At 47.3% G+C, this 15,555-nt stretch overlaps 1 protein-coding gene across 1 annotated transcript in view; it reads right to left on the bottom strand.

The window, feature by feature from the left end:
* The window catches only part of ACVR2B (activin A receptor type 2B), a 348,757-nt gene that overhangs the window by 134,273 nt on the left and 198,929 nt on the right, over positions 1–15,555 (bottom strand). The window lies entirely within an intron of this gene.

Here is a 15,555-nt window from a genome sequence, read left to right as displayed (position 1 = left end):
CAAAATGCACCCTCCTGGCGAAATGCCAGATGTGCCAACCTACTGGCATACAACACTGAGAACAAATGAGCTAAGCTTTAGTAAAAGACCCCCTAAGTGCTTTGAAAATATGCCTAAAATTGTAACAAGTAAACTGGTTAGAGCACCAGTCTTGACATCCAGAGGTGGCTGGTTCAAATCCCACTACTGCTCCTTGTGATCTTGGGCAAGTCACTTAACCCTCCATTGCCTCAGCTACAAAATTAGATTGTGAGCCTTCCAGGGACAGAGAAATACCCAGTGTACCTGAATGTAACTCACCCTGAGCTACTACTGAAAAAGGTGTGAGCAAATCCAAATAAAAAATAATGTAGAAGCTAAGAATTCACTGGCCATAGGAATATGATTACAAGAAAAAGAAAACAAGCAAAAGAAGGATTACCCCCCCCCCCCCCTTTCAATCTATAACCTTAACGGAGAGACTTAAGAGCCAAAACAGTCAAACTCTCAGACAACCCCCTTTGCCTTCAGAAAAAGTCTCACCTGAGAGGGCTCATAAAAGACATGCAGTTTTAATTTCGGTACAAATTATGAAGTCACTGGAAAAAGGAACAGATGCCTGGGTAACCCTTTATAATATATATATATATATATATATATATATATATATATATATATATATATATATATACAGTGGTGGAAATAAGTATTTGATCCCTTGCTGATTTTGTAAGTTTGCCCACTGACAAAGACATGAGCAGCCCATAATTGAAGGGTAGGTTATTGGTAACAGTGAGAGATAGCACATCACAAATTAAATCCGGAAAATCACATTGTGGAAAGTATATGAATTTATTTGCATTCTGCAGAGGGAAATAAGTATTTGATCCCCCACCAACCAGTAAGAGATCTGGCCCCTACAGACCAGGTAGATGCTCCAAATCAACTCGTTACCTGCATGACAGACAGCTGTCGGCAATGGTCACCTGTATGAAAGACACCTGTCCACAGACTCAGTGAATCAGTCAGACTCTAACCTCTACAAAATGGCCAAGAGCAAGGAGCTGTCTAAGGATGTCAGGGACAAGATCATACACCTGCACAAGGCTGGAATGGGCTACAAAACCATCAGTAAGACGCTGGGCGAGAAGGAGACAACTGTTGGTGCCATAGTAAGAAAATGGAAGAAGTACAAAATGACTGTCAATCGACAAAGATCTGGGGCTCCACGCAAAATCTCACCTCGTGGGGTATCCTTGATCATGAGGAAGGTTAGAAATCAGCCTACAACTACAAGGGGGGAACTTGTCAATGAACTCAAGGCAGCTGGGACCACTGTCACCACGAAAACCATTGGTAACACATTACGACATAACGGATTGCAATCCTGCAGTGCCCGCAAGGTCCCCCTGCTCCGGAAGGCACATGTGACGGCCCGTCTGAAGTTTGCCAGTGAACACCTGGATGATGCCGAGAGTGATTGGGAGAAGGTGCTGTGGTCAGATGAGACAAAAATTGAGCTCTTTGGCATGAACTCAACTCGCCGTGTTTGGAGGAAGAGAAATGCTGCCTATGACCCAAAGAACACCGTCCCCACTGTCAAGCATGGAGGTGGAAATGTTATGTTTTGGGGGTGTTTCTCTGCTAAGGGCACAGGACTACTTCACCGCATCAATGGGAGAATGGATGGGGCCATGTACCGTACAATTCTGAGTGACAACCTCCTTCCCTCCGCCAGGGCCTTAAAAATGGGTCGTGGCTGGGTCTTCCAGCACGACAATGACCCAAAACATACAGCCAAGGCAACAAAGGAGTGGCTCAGGAAGAAGCACATTAGGGTCATGGAGTGGCCTAGCCAGTCACCAGACCTTAATCCCATTGAAAACTTATGGAGGGAGCTGAAGCTGCGAGTTGCCAAGCCACAGCCCAGAACTCTTAATGATTTAGAGATGATCTGCAAAGAGGAGTGGACCAAAATTCCTCCTGACATGTGTGCAAACCTCATCATCAACTACAGAAGACGTCTGACCGCTGTGCTTGCCAACAAGGGTTTTGCCACCAAGTATTAGGTCTTGTTTGCCAGAGGGATCAAATACTTATTTCCCTCTGCAGAATGCAAATAAATTCATATACTTTCCACAATGTGATTTTCCGGATTTAATTTGTGATGTGCTATCTCTCACTGTTACCAATAACCTACCCTTCAATTATGGGCTGCTCATGTCTTTGTCAGTGGGCAAACTTACAAAATCAGCAAGGGATCAAATACTTATTTCCACCACTGTATATATACATACATATACATATACACACGCACACACATACATATATTTTTTTTAGGCATCAGCCATTGATTGGCATGAGAAACAAGATTCAGGAGACAGCACTGTGTTTCAGCACAGGGTATCAGGGCCACGGAGTAAATTAAGCCTCTTGGCCAGAATACTAGAGACTCCTGTGTACATGCTGGTTTCCTATGTTTTCAAGTTCGAGAATTTACAGAAATAAAAAGGAGTCCATACTGTAATAAGGTTAGAATTAAAAGCAATGTTATATCCTTCTGAGAACCTTGTGTGCATAATGTGAGCTGACAATAAGTGTGGGGAGGAATGGAAGTATAAGTCTGGGATATCCCAGAAACAGAGAGTGGGAAATGAAATTAAAAAAACTTGGACTCAAACAATAAACAGATGGTGGACTATGGGCTATGTGGATTTTTGCCAAATACTTGAATAAAGCCAGCTTGCTAGAACTTGGCCCACCTCCGGAATGAAGCTGTTAGGGCAAGTGTTGCAACAGGCCACAGCAAGAACATAATAATTAGAAGTGCCTGTGATTCCTAGTATTTAGTGCCAATATAAGACAAGGGTTAAGTAGCCCGTGAAACAAAATCCAGAAAATTGTTTGACTGCAGCGAAAGTAACCTGTGGTGAATATATTACCCTAAGGTGGCTATGTTCTAAGCATGTTTCCCCATACACCCAAAATATGTGAGAAAATATATGAGGTAATCTTAGAAGGTTTAAGGATCATTTACACATGTACAAAGAAAGGACATGTATAAACTATTATCCTTGCCTACATCAATTAATGTAATATCATTTATGTAAGATGTAAAGAGTTGGTACGTAAAAAGCTTTAGTGATCTACAGGGTGCCAAATTCTGAGAGTCACCCCTCTGTTGGTGGTACTGCACCAGCTCCCAGTAGAGGCATGCTCTATATTTAAATTTTGCTCCTTGATTCATTGTATTTGTGGAGTTCCAGGATATATGTGCGATCTAATTGATCTGCCTAGTCAAAGTTCTCTTTCAGATTCCAGATAGTTCTTCATTTTACATTTTCAACAACGTTCCCATACTAGGCGGCAAAATGGTGGAATGTGTTACCAACTGTGATCAGATTTCAAGCTAGTTATGCAAAATTCCACAAACTGTTGAAAACTTTATTTTAGAAATTTGTATTATCTAGATAATTGAGCTGTACTTTTTTGTAATTCACTGAGTTTGTTCAGCTAAATCACTTCACATTTGAGAATTGTTAGCCACACTGAACTGATGAGGCTAGTGTGAGATACAAATATCTAATGTAATGTAAAGTAAATAGACGTACATATGTAAGTAGCAATTTTAGTAGAGCTGCTACTTACACAAGCATATCTGCAAAGCAGCATGCATGTACAGATTTCAAGGGGGCATGTTCTGGTCATAAGTGTGAGTAGACTTCTGAAATGTATGTGTACTTCCCATTTTACCAGTGGAATACACATGTATAGTATTTAAAAAAAAATTACCCCACTAGCAATTACACCTCTACATCACACATAGGTGTGAGCTAACTGCTCAATCTGGACCTAAGGTTTATATTTATTGGTTTACTTAATATAGTGCCACTTCTAAAAAAAATAAATAAATAAAATAGGTAAATAATAATAAAAGTAAATAGAAAAGGAACACCAAAGGTAAATAGGACAGACTCAGTCATCCAAGAACACCTCACAACAACAGAACTGAAACAGTATCTCTGCACAGGGAAGACAAGTATCTGATGTTAGCTCACCAGATGCGAGAAACCGAAAGACAGGGTAAAAAAAATGGGTTTTGAGAAGGGTCTTAAAACACAAGAATGAGAGTTCTGAGTGAAGAGCATGGGGGAGGTCATTCTATAGTTTAGGGGCCAGAAGGTTCAGAGGGAAACCCATAGGACGTATCAGAAGAAAAGTACCTGGGATCTTCCTCTGACTCCCATACAAAGACACAGACTGTAAGCGGCTGGGCTATGGTGGGGCCCAAGGCACTGGATACACCAGGCGTGGGTATCGGTACCTGAGATGGTCTGGTTGCACTGAGTACAACGTTTGAAGTCGCTGGGTGTCTTCGATGACATGGAAGGAAAAACGGCTTCGGCAAAATCAAAAGACCCGATTGTGCCTACTAAAAGAAAAAAGGGCACAAAAGAAAGGGAGAACCGACCGTGCAGCCTGAAGCCGACTGCATTGAAAAACAAAGTAAACTTTAAAAGGGGGCTAAACTAAGAGCTAATTAGCTACGGGAGGTTTTTTTTTTTTTAAGAAAAAATGAGGAAAAATAAAGAAAAATAGAGTTCAAGTCATCAGGCTCTTTTTTCCTGGGCCTTACGAGGAGCAGAGAAAAAAACCCTCACCTCGTTCGCGAAACTGAAGGGGCATGCTCACGCGACAGGCAGGAAGTCAAGCGCGCTGCTCGCGCGCCAGAAGACTCTGCCAAAACTTTACTTTTTTGCTTGCAAAAATTTGCCGCATGGACGTCGACCCACATGTGAGAACAAGCAGCCTGCTTGTCCTCGGAGAAACTAAAGGTAAAATTATGTATAATCATACCTGATAATTTTCTTTCCATTAATCATAGCTGATCAATCCATAGACTGGTGGGTTGTGTCCATCTACCAGCAGGTGGAGATAGAGAGCAAACTTTTGCCTCCCTATATGTGGTCATGTGCTGCCGGAAACTCCTCAGTATGTCGATATCAAAGCTCCATCCGCAGGACTCAGCACTTAGAGAATTACACCCACGAAGGGACACTCTGCCCAGCTCACCACCGCCGAAACGGGGGAGGGGAATTAACCCAGCTCATCCCCACACAAGTGGGGGAGGGGAATCCGTCCAGCTCATCCCCGCGGAGCGGGGGAGGGACACCACACCCGCCGATGCGGGGGGATCTGGCTTATCCTGCAACCGCAACCGCGGGAGGAGCTGACTGACCCTAACACCGCCGAAGCGGGAGGGGTACAAAGCTGCCCTACAGCCGCACGAAGCGGGAGGGAGTGCCGGCAGAATTTATGTCTCAATCCAGCCCCGTAAAACGGAGGGGAGAGGAATGCAGCAGCTCACTGTAACACAAACTCGTCTCAACTCTGGAAGAATCCAAGTGAAAGAAGAACTTGAACACGAAGTCCTCCTGAAGTAACTGAAGGCTAAACTTGAACCTAAAATTCAACCAGAATATAAACAGTACAGATATCTGGGAGGGGCTATGGATTGATCAGCTATGATTAATGGAAAGAAAATTATCAGGTATGATTATACATAATTTTACCTTCCATATCATCAAGCTGATCAATCCATAGACTGGTGGGATGTACCGAAGCAGTACTCACCCAGGGCGGGACATAGAAATCCCTGGCCTCAACACTGAAGCTCCAAACCGGGCCTCCGCCCGTGCAGCCACAGTCAAACGGTAATGCTTGGAGAATGTATGAGCCGAAGCCCACGTTGCCGCCTTGCATATCTCTTCCAAGGAGACGGATCCGGCCTCTGCCATCGAGGCCGCCTGAGCTCTCGTGGAGTGAGCCTTCAGCTGGATAGGCGGCACCTTCCCCGCGGCCACATAAGCCGCTGCAATGGCTTCCTTGACCCACCTTGCCACTGTAGGCTTAGCAGCCTGCAGACCCTTACGAGGACCTGCAAACAGGACAAACAGATGATCCGATTTCCGGAAATCATTGGTCACTTCCAAGTATCTGATGATGACTCGTCTCACATCCAGATATTCAAGAGCGGAGTACTCCTCTGGGTAGTCCTCCCTACGAAAGGAAGGGAGACAGAGCTGCTGATTCACATAGAAGCGAGAACCAAACTTGGGCAGGAAGGCAGGCACTGTGCGAATAGTCACTCCTGCCTCAGTGAACTGCAGAAAAGGCTCTCGACATGAGAGCGCCTGGAGCTCGGAAACTCTTCTGGCTGAAGTGATAGCCACCAAAAAGACTGCTTTCAACGTCAGGTCTTTCAGAGATGCCCTCGACAAGGGTTCCAAAGGCGGCTTCTGCAATGCTCTTAGCACCAGGTTGAGATTCCACGCAGGTACCACTGAGTGCAGAGGAGGGCGCAGGTGATTAACTCCCTTGAGAAAGCGCACCACATCTGGCTGCGAAGCCAGGGAAGCACCCTTCAGGCGGCCCCTGAAGCAAGCCAGAGCCGCTACCTGGACTTTAAGGGAACTGAGCGACAGGCCTTTCTCCAGACCTTCTTGCAGGAACGCCAACACTGAAGAAATTGGAGCAGTGAAGGGAGAAAGTGAGCCTGCTTCACACCATGCTGCAAAGATACGCCAAACCCTGGCGTAAGCAGTAGAAGTAGAGCGCTTCCTCGCTCTCAGCATAGTGGCGATGACCTTGTCCGAGAAGCCCTTCTTCCTCAGACGCTGCCGCTCAATAGCCAGGCCGTAGACCAAAGGGAGAGGGATCCTCCATCACCACGGGACCCTGATGTAACAGGCCCTGCTCCACTGACAGCCGCAGAGGATCGTCGACTGAGAGCCTGAACAAGTCCGCATACCAGGGACGTCTGGGCCAATCCGGACCCACCAGGATTACCCTGCCGGGATGGGCCAGGGCGGGAACACATAGAGGAGCTCTTGTGTCGGCCACTGTTGGAGAAGAGCATCTACTCCCAGGGATCGAGGGTCCCGTCCTCTGCTGAAAAAGCGCGGCACTTGGCCATTGGCCGATGACGCCATCAGATCTAGGCTCGGCTGGCCCCAGCGCTTCGTGATGTCCAAGAACGCCTGAGCAGATAGTTGCCACTCTCCGGGCTCCAAGGTATGGCGACTGAGAAAGTCCGCCTTGACATTCATGACTCCGGCAATGTGGGCCGCTGAAAGCTGCTCCAGGTTCGCTTCCGCCCACTGGCAAAGACTCATAGCCTCCTGGCTAGAGGGACGCTCTTGGTACCTCCCTGGCGGTTGATATAGGCCACAGCCGTGGCATTGTCCGACAGGACCCGTACAGGCTTCAACACCAGTACCGGGATGAACTCCAATAACACCAACCGAATGGCTCTGAGTTCCAGGAGGTTGATAGACCACTTGCCTCTGCAGGAGACTAGAGCCCCTGCGCTGTCCTTCCCAAGCAGTGGGCTCCCCAGCCCATCAAAGAGGCGTCTGTCGTGACGACAATCCACTCCGGGGTCACCAGAGGCAATCCTGCAGACAACTCGTCTGTCTGCGTCCACCAGCTCAGCGCCTTGCGCACTGCTGGGTCCTCGGGAAGGCGCACAGCATAATCCTCCGACATCGGAGTCCAGCGCAGCAGCAGAGATAGCTGTAGTGGTCTCATATGAGCCCTGGCCCAGGGCACTACTTCCATCGTGGCCGTCATAGAGCCCAACAGCTGCACGTAGTCCCAAGCCCAAAAGGAGAGGCTACTAGGAACTAGTCCACCTGAGCCTGAAGCTTGACAATCCGATTGTCTGGCAGGAACACTCTGCCCACTTGGGTGTCGAATCGAACTCCCAGATACACCAGGGACTGAGTCGGGCGCAGCTGGCTCTTCTTCCAGTTGATGATCCATCCCAGGGAGCTCAAAAGAGCAACTACCCGGTCCATAGCTTTGCCGCACTCTGCATAAGAGGGGGCTCGGATCAACCAGTCGTCCAGATAAGGATGGACTTGTACTCCTTCCTTTAGCAGGAAGGCCGCTATGACCCCCATTACTTTGGAAAAGGTCCGCGGAGCAGTAGCCAACCCGAAAGGGAGGGCTCTGAACTGGAAGTGTCGTCTCAGGACTGTAAAACGCAGAAAGCGTTGGAGAGGAGGCCAGATGGGAATATGCAGGTACGCTTCCTTGATGTCCAAGGAAGCCAAGAACTCTCCTGCCTTCACTGCCGCTATAACAGAGCGGAGAGTCTCCATGCGAAAGTGCCTCACTTTCCAGGCCCGATTGACCCCTTGAGGTCGAGGATAGGCCGGACAGAACCTCCTTTCTTTGGAACCACAAAGTAAATGGAGTAACGTCCCTTGCCAATCTGATTTTTTGGCACCGGAACGACCGCACCCAGGCGGATCAGGTTGTCCAAGGTCTGCTGCACTACCACAGCTTGACCGGAGACTTGCAGGGAGAGAGTACAAACCCGTCTCTTAAGGGTTGGCAGAACTCTAGCTTGTAGCCGTCTCTGATGACTTCCAGCACCCACGCGTCTGAAGTTATAGTGGTCCACTCGCCCAGAAACGAGGACAGCCGTCCTCCAATCTGCACTGGGGCGTGGACCAAGGCCCCGTCATTGGGTACGAGACCCTGGGGGAGGACCGGAGGGAGCACCTCCGGGACGGCGGTCTCTGCGAAAGGAATGCTGCTTGGGGGAGAAATTCCTCTTGAAGGAAGAGGGGGCAGAGGAACCCGACTTGCCCGGGCGGTACCGATGGGCTTCCTGCAACCGTCCTCTGGAGGTATCGGGACGAGTACTAACCCGAGCCCTGACCTCTGGTAATTTCTTGCCCTTAGACGTGCCGAGATCGGTCACGATTTTGTCCAGCTCGACCCCAAAGAGCAGCTTGCCTTTAAAAGGCAATCTAGCCAGGCGGGATTTAGAGGCGTGGTCAGCAGACCAATGTTTCAGCCAAAGCCACCGCCGCGCAGAGACTGTCTGAGCCATGCCTTTAGCTGAGGCTCTCCAGACATCATACAGCAAGTCTGCCAAATAGGCTAAGCCCGATTCCAGGGCCGGCCAATCAGCCCTCAAGGAATGATCCGAGGGGGAAGCCCGCTGCACCATAGTCCGGCACGCCCTGGCCACATAGGAGCCGCAAACTGAGGCCTGCAAACTTAAAGCAGCTGCCTCAAAGGACGACCTTAAGGCCGCCTCCAATCTTCTGACTTGGGCGTCCTTTAGGGCCGTGCCACCTTCCACCGGCAACGCCGTTTTCTTAGTCACCGCAGTGATTAAAGAATCCACGGTAGGCCACAGATAGGCCTCACGTTCACTCACAGCCAAAGGATAGAGGCGGGACATAGCCCTAGCCACTTTAAGGCTCGTTTCCGGGACATCCCATTGAGCCGCAATTAAGGTGTGCATGGCATCATGCACGTGGAAGGTTCTAGGCGGGCGCTTCGTCCCCAGCATAATGGCAGAGCCAACAGGAGCTGAGGGAGAGACGTCCTCCGGAGAGGAAATCTTCAAAGTGTCCATGGCCTGTAACAACAGGTTGGGCAAATCCTCTGGGCTAAAAAGCCGCGCTGCAGAGGGGTCATCCGCTCCATCCGAGCGGGGATCTATCTCCTCCAAGGAATCCGCAAAGGATCATTGGGAGACCTCAGACACGCTGCCCTCATCTACATCGGAGGAGACAAAAGTCCTCCAAGGCCTGGAAATCAACCCGAGGGCGTTTACCTCTGGGAACCTCAACCTCTTTATCAGAAGAGGGAGCAGGGGCAGCGTTTTGCATGAGGAAAGCCTGATGCAGCAGCAAAACAAACTCGGGGGAGAAACCCCCCAGACTGTGCACTTCCGCAGCCTGGGCAACAGCCCTAGACGCACTCTCAACCGGCGCTCGCAATAGCGGGGGAGAGACATGCTGCGCATCCAAAATGGCGTCCGGCGCGAAACTCCGTGAAGGAGCCGCGCGGGAAGAACGGCGCTTAACTTTAGCCGCTTTTGTGCCGTCGCCCAAATTAAGGGCGTTCATGGCATTAATGTCTCCAACCTCAAGGGCGGCCCCGAAGAAGCCGTCCGAGCCGCGTGGCCGGCCAAGATGGCGGAGGCGAGGAGCGGGGGATGGGCGTTTATGGCGGGAAAAAACCGCCACGCCGGAGGAACGACCGGGACATTCATCGGTCACTAAACTATCACCCATCAAGGGCGAATCAGGTTGTAAAACCCCCGCATCCCCTCTAGAAGCGCTCCAGCGATCCGGGGAGCGACCCTTTGCGCCCTCGCCCTCCGACGCCATTGCCACGAGGAGAAGAATCGGGGAACCCCCTGCCCGCTATAAAAAGGTAAAATTACCTGCTTGCCGCTCCGAGCTGTAACGAACTGGTGTCCCAGTGAGTAGCTGCAATGAACGTTTAAAGAAACGTCGAATTAAACGCCTTTAAAGACGTTTAAAAATTTTTTTTTTTTTTTTTTTTTTTTTTTTTAAACGGAGCCAGCGGGAGGGGGAGAAAAGGAGGGACCTGGCACCACCAGGTTTGCACTTGCTCAAAAGAGCCCTCAACCCCAGGCACTCAACAAAACCTAAAAATTAGGCTTGGAGGCCTAGCCAGAGCTGCTGCTGTGTGTGACCACCACCTGCTGAGATAGAGAACATACTGAGGAGTTTCCGGCAGCACATGACCACATATAGGGAGGCAAAAGTTTGCTCTCTATCTCCACCTGCTGGTAGATGGACACAACCCACCAGTCTATGGATTGATCAGCTTGATGATATGGAATTTACCATTTTCTAGAAAATGCCATAAGGGCAAATACACATCAAGCTATAGACCAACAATGGACACCCTTGGGAGTTAAGAACTACGTGTGCACTGAGAAACTTAGCTTGGCAGAACACTGCATTAACACTTGTTTTTAAAAGCATTTTCTCAGATTTTACAAAACCTCTAGGGGTGAAAGTTTAACAGTGTGTTCACCATTCTGTAATATTCTTTTAAGCTCTTGAGGTAGAACAAGCAGTAAGACATCACAAAAGCCAAACTGTCTTATATTCACAGCTTTTAAATCCAGTTCAAATACAATTCAAACCGAGGCTGTGACTTTCTTCTACAATTTTAAATGACAGTTCAGAATCTGTTGCTCTTTGCAGGCAAAACTACAGTGACAAAAAAAAGCAGATCACAAACAAGCGCCTCCAATAGAATTATTTATTAAAGCCAAGTACTTCTGGAAGTGCCTGTTTGGGTCTGCTTTTTTTTTTGTTGTTGTTGTTGCATTGATCAGGTGCGGATCTGAATAGCCTCTCTAGTGCATGCTGAAAACTGTGGTGCCAGACATACCAAAAGGCATAAATGCTTGTAATTAGAACTGTAAAAGCTGCCAATCTCCCCTCCATGCTTAAAGCGAAGCGGACTAAAATTAGTATTTGGAAAAAGTTGAAAGACATGTATTTTTAAACATGAATAATCAAAATAACTGACAGTGGCAAATATTGTTAAACTTAGCACATATGAATAGAATAAAAAGTTGGCACTTGCCTGTAATACAAAGAGGAGCATTTTCAATCTGACAACTAAATCCGATTTTGAACGTTTTGCGGAAAACATCCAAAAAATCTAGTAGTAAACATGGCCATTTTCAAACCAGAAAAACATCCAACTTGTTTCAAAAATGTCCATGTGTTAAGATGCTTTTATGGTCAGTGTGTCTATCCTTTTTGGATCATTAAAAAAAAAAAAAAAAAGTCCAAGAAAAAAATGCACAAAAACAAGTCATTGGGATGTATGTGGGGCCAGCATTCTTAGTAGATTGGTCACACAGACATCCCAGCAGAGCAGTGGGGCACCCTAGAGGGCACTGCACGGATTTCACATAAAAGATCTCAGGTATACAGGTCACCGTTACCCCCTTATCAGTGGCGTTCAGAAGGGCGCTAACACCCGGGGCGGATCGCCGATGCGCCCCCCCCCCCTGCGAAAGGGACACCCCTCCACCCCGGCGAAAGAACCCCCCCTGGGTGCACGCCGCTGGGGGGATGCCGCGCGCCGGTCAGCTTCGTTTGTTTCCATGCTCCCTCTGCCCCGGAACAGGTTACTTCCTGTTCAGGGGCAGAGGGAGCATGGAAACGAACGACGCTGACCGACGCGCGGCACCCCCACCCAGCGGCGTGCACCCGGGGCGGACCACCCCCACCGCCCCCCCCCCTTGGTACGCCACTGCCCCTTATATTATATATTCAGCCCTCCAAAATTCACTGTACTCACCTGCACGACACTACAATAGCCCTTATGGTTGCAGGTTTCACCTATATGTGGGTAGGTTTTTAGTGGGTTTTGGAGGGCTCATGCTTTCTACCACAAGTGTAACAGAGTGGGATATGGTTCTTGGTCCCTTTCTCTACAGTGCACTGCAAGAGTGTAATGCATCAATCACTAGGCTACTCCAGGGACCTGCTTGCTGCTCTAATAGGACTGGCCATAGCATCTGAAGCTGTGGTGCAGGTTGGTATGTACTGTTTCTTTCATATCTTTGGGAGGGTGGGAGGGGGTCGGTGACCCCTGGGGAAGTAAGGTCATGCCTTAATCCCTCCATTGATCATCTGATCATTTAGGGCACCTTTTTGTGATTTAGTCATGATTGAAACAGGTCTAGAGCAAACAGGCTAACTTTAGCCCCAGATACTGTTGTGTTCCATTATGGCAGAAAAACTTTCAAGTTTTGGGAACGCCCAACATGCCCCCTTGTGATTTGGATGCACTGCATACGAAGTGCATAGAAAACCATCTTAAAAATGGGTTTAAAAATATGGGTTTAAAAATAGTGGTTTGCACATTTTAGCAAACAAAATGTCCATCTGCCACTTTTTGTACGTTTTTCTGTTTTGAAAATGAGTCCCAAAATGTAAATTTTAGTTAAAGTTAAAATATTGGTGTCACAATAAGTGTGGAAATTTTTTTTTTTAATTAACTGCACTTCTTTCCATTTTGACACTGTAGACACCATTTAACTGCAACCCTTGAGAACTCACAGATGTGTTTGGGGCACAGCACTCCTCAGTAGAGCTACTGGCAATGCTGCACTGAGCACAGGATGGTAAGCTGGCACTCATTGTCTGTATCTGTCATAGCTCAGCTCCTTCTTCCCACCAGTTTCTTCTTTTAAAAGGAAAATTCACAGGTGAAGGGGGCAATGCTACTGCAAAGATTCAATACACATTAGCAATCTACCTCAGTGCAACACAATCAGCAGGTGTTCTCTGGCAGACAGTGCTCTGCACACTTCTGCTGGACAGCATATCAGCTGGTAAGTGAAGTTCAATATTAGACTTGATAATCTACTTTACATAAAATGAATAAAGTGGAGTATGCACAATCACAAATAAAATACCAATAAACCATGGTAAAGATAATAGAGGACCTGTTTATTAAGCCATGCTAGAGGTGCGTTAGAATTTCTGGTGCTTGTTAAACATTAGCGCGCGCTGTGTAGATGCCCATAATATTCCTATGGGTGTCTATGTGGTTAGCGCTCGCTAATTTTTAAAACGCACTAAAAATGCTAGTGTACCTTAGTAAACAGGAACCTAGAACAGTTAAAAAAGAAAAAAAAACAGTCATATCAAGAATCTATCAATTTAAGAACTGAATTAGTTAAAGAATTAAGGGGTCCTTTTACTAAGCCATGGTAAAAACTGGCCTTAGCATACTAAGGCCATTTTTACTGCAGCTGTGAAAATGGCTTTTAAAAAGTTTTTTGTATTAATGGGCTATGTGTTAAATGTTCAATTGGACTAGAACTTTACCACAGAAACAAAAAACAGGAACTCTCAACCAACGTTACTGTGAATCATATAAACAAGTGCTGCAACAATTCTAAAACACATGGAGAAAGACCTCAAAAACTCTGCGGTACTCAATGTTAATACATCAAATCTTTAGTATTCAACAGATATCCACCATCACTGGCCAAAAATCTCCATGTTACTTCTTCATTTATTCAATCTTTAACATTTTTAATATTTTCAAACATTTGCATTCGATCTTCTACTGCTTTCAAACAGAAAAGGTGTTAATGTTGCCATTAACAAACGGCCATTTTATAAAAAAATTATCGAGTGAGCACTTACCACCACCCATTTTGTAGGCAGTAAGGACTCACTCTGTATCCGTGCGCTAAACAGTTAAAGTACAGCAGTATAGATGCTATAGCTGGTTAACGCAGGAACACATACTCCCCACCCATGACATGGCCCCTCAAAAAAAATTTGAAAATTTAGTGCTGTTAGAAGCACAATTTCCAAGTTATCGCAGGACGCACAATAGTGAGCTATTTTTTGCTGTGTTAGGCGCGCTTTAGTGCCCAATACAGTTTAGTAAAAGGAACTCTAAGTCTAATTCCTAGTAGTCCAATAATGGGATCCCCCAGAATATCCCAGGGTGCCAAGTTCTATAATTTAGGTCCAAGATAGGAAAAAGCAGAGGTGTGAATTAATTCCCATCTAATTACAGATGGAAGTAAAGCCAGAAGGAGTTATTGTTGAAAGGATCAAAGTGATCCTGAAGAAGAGTAATGCTTCAACACAGGAACTTAAGATATGAGGTCTGCACTGATACAAACAGGATCTTAACAGTGTTAAGCTTCTGAGAACCAAGGGTATTGCAAGTGTATCCAAGTAGGGGATCCCATTTCTCTACTATTTCAGGAAGGCCTCTTAATCTGCCTGCTTCTTAGACACATGGTGGCAGAAGCACCAAAACTAAGACATTACTCACAATATGTGAGCTTTCTATTCTTGGGGGTTGATTAAGCTAAATTTCAGTTACAGTAGCAAACCCTTTCACATCGGCAGGAAATACAGCACCCACTGTGCTCTCCATGTCCCTAAGTCAAACTACAATGGTTGTACTATTTGCATGTACTGCTTCCATTATATTTAAATAGATCTCATACATATTTTCATTGTGGAAATCTTGAAAACCCGACTGGGTTGTGGCCCTTGAAGACCGTGGCTGCTCTCCCCTGGTCTACTGATTCTTTTATACATTCAAAAAAACATTTCAGAAAGGCAGGTGAGTATTTGTCAGCTGACCATCTAAGTGGCCTGACCTCACTTTTTGGTTACCCTAATATACCAGCTTGAAACCAATCCTATATAATAATTGTCACCACCAACGTTCTAATGTGTCTGCCTGTGCCCGTGGCTCCTTCAGCGTTGCTGAGTAGGCTCCGTAGCCAGGCTGACGTCACTCACAGCTGGCTGTCGGCTCTGCAGCCACTCCTCTCGCCTCTCATGTCACTGCCCCTCTCTCTGAGTCGCTGAACGCCCGCCCTCACAGCTGATCCAAGGCTCGAGACTCCGTGACTCCCTCCCTCCCTCCCGTCCACTGCCAGCCCCTCTCCTTCCGAATTTTAGAAGTCTCACTTACCCAGCCGGGGTTACGGCGGATGGCAGCAGCAGCGGTAAACGGCCTGCAGGCTCGGCCTGTCTGTCTCTCTCAGCTCTGGTCCCGCCCTTGCAGAAACAGGAAATGAGGGTGAGACCAAAGCTGACAGAGACAGACGGCCCAAGCCTGCAGGCCGTTTACCGCTGCTGCCATAACTCCGCCTGGGTAAGTGAGACTTCTAAAATTCGGAAGGAGGGGGCCTGGCACTGGATGGGAGGGAGGGAGCGACGA

Source organism: Microcaecilia unicolor, chromosome 1, assembly GCF_901765095.1.
Source record: "Microcaecilia unicolor chromosome 1, aMicUni1.1, whole genome shotgun sequence".
Taxonomy (NCBI): domain Eukaryota; kingdom Metazoa; phylum Chordata; class Amphibia; order Gymnophiona; family Siphonopidae; genus Microcaecilia; species Microcaecilia unicolor.
This window is presented reverse-complemented; position numbering and strand designations above follow the sequence as displayed.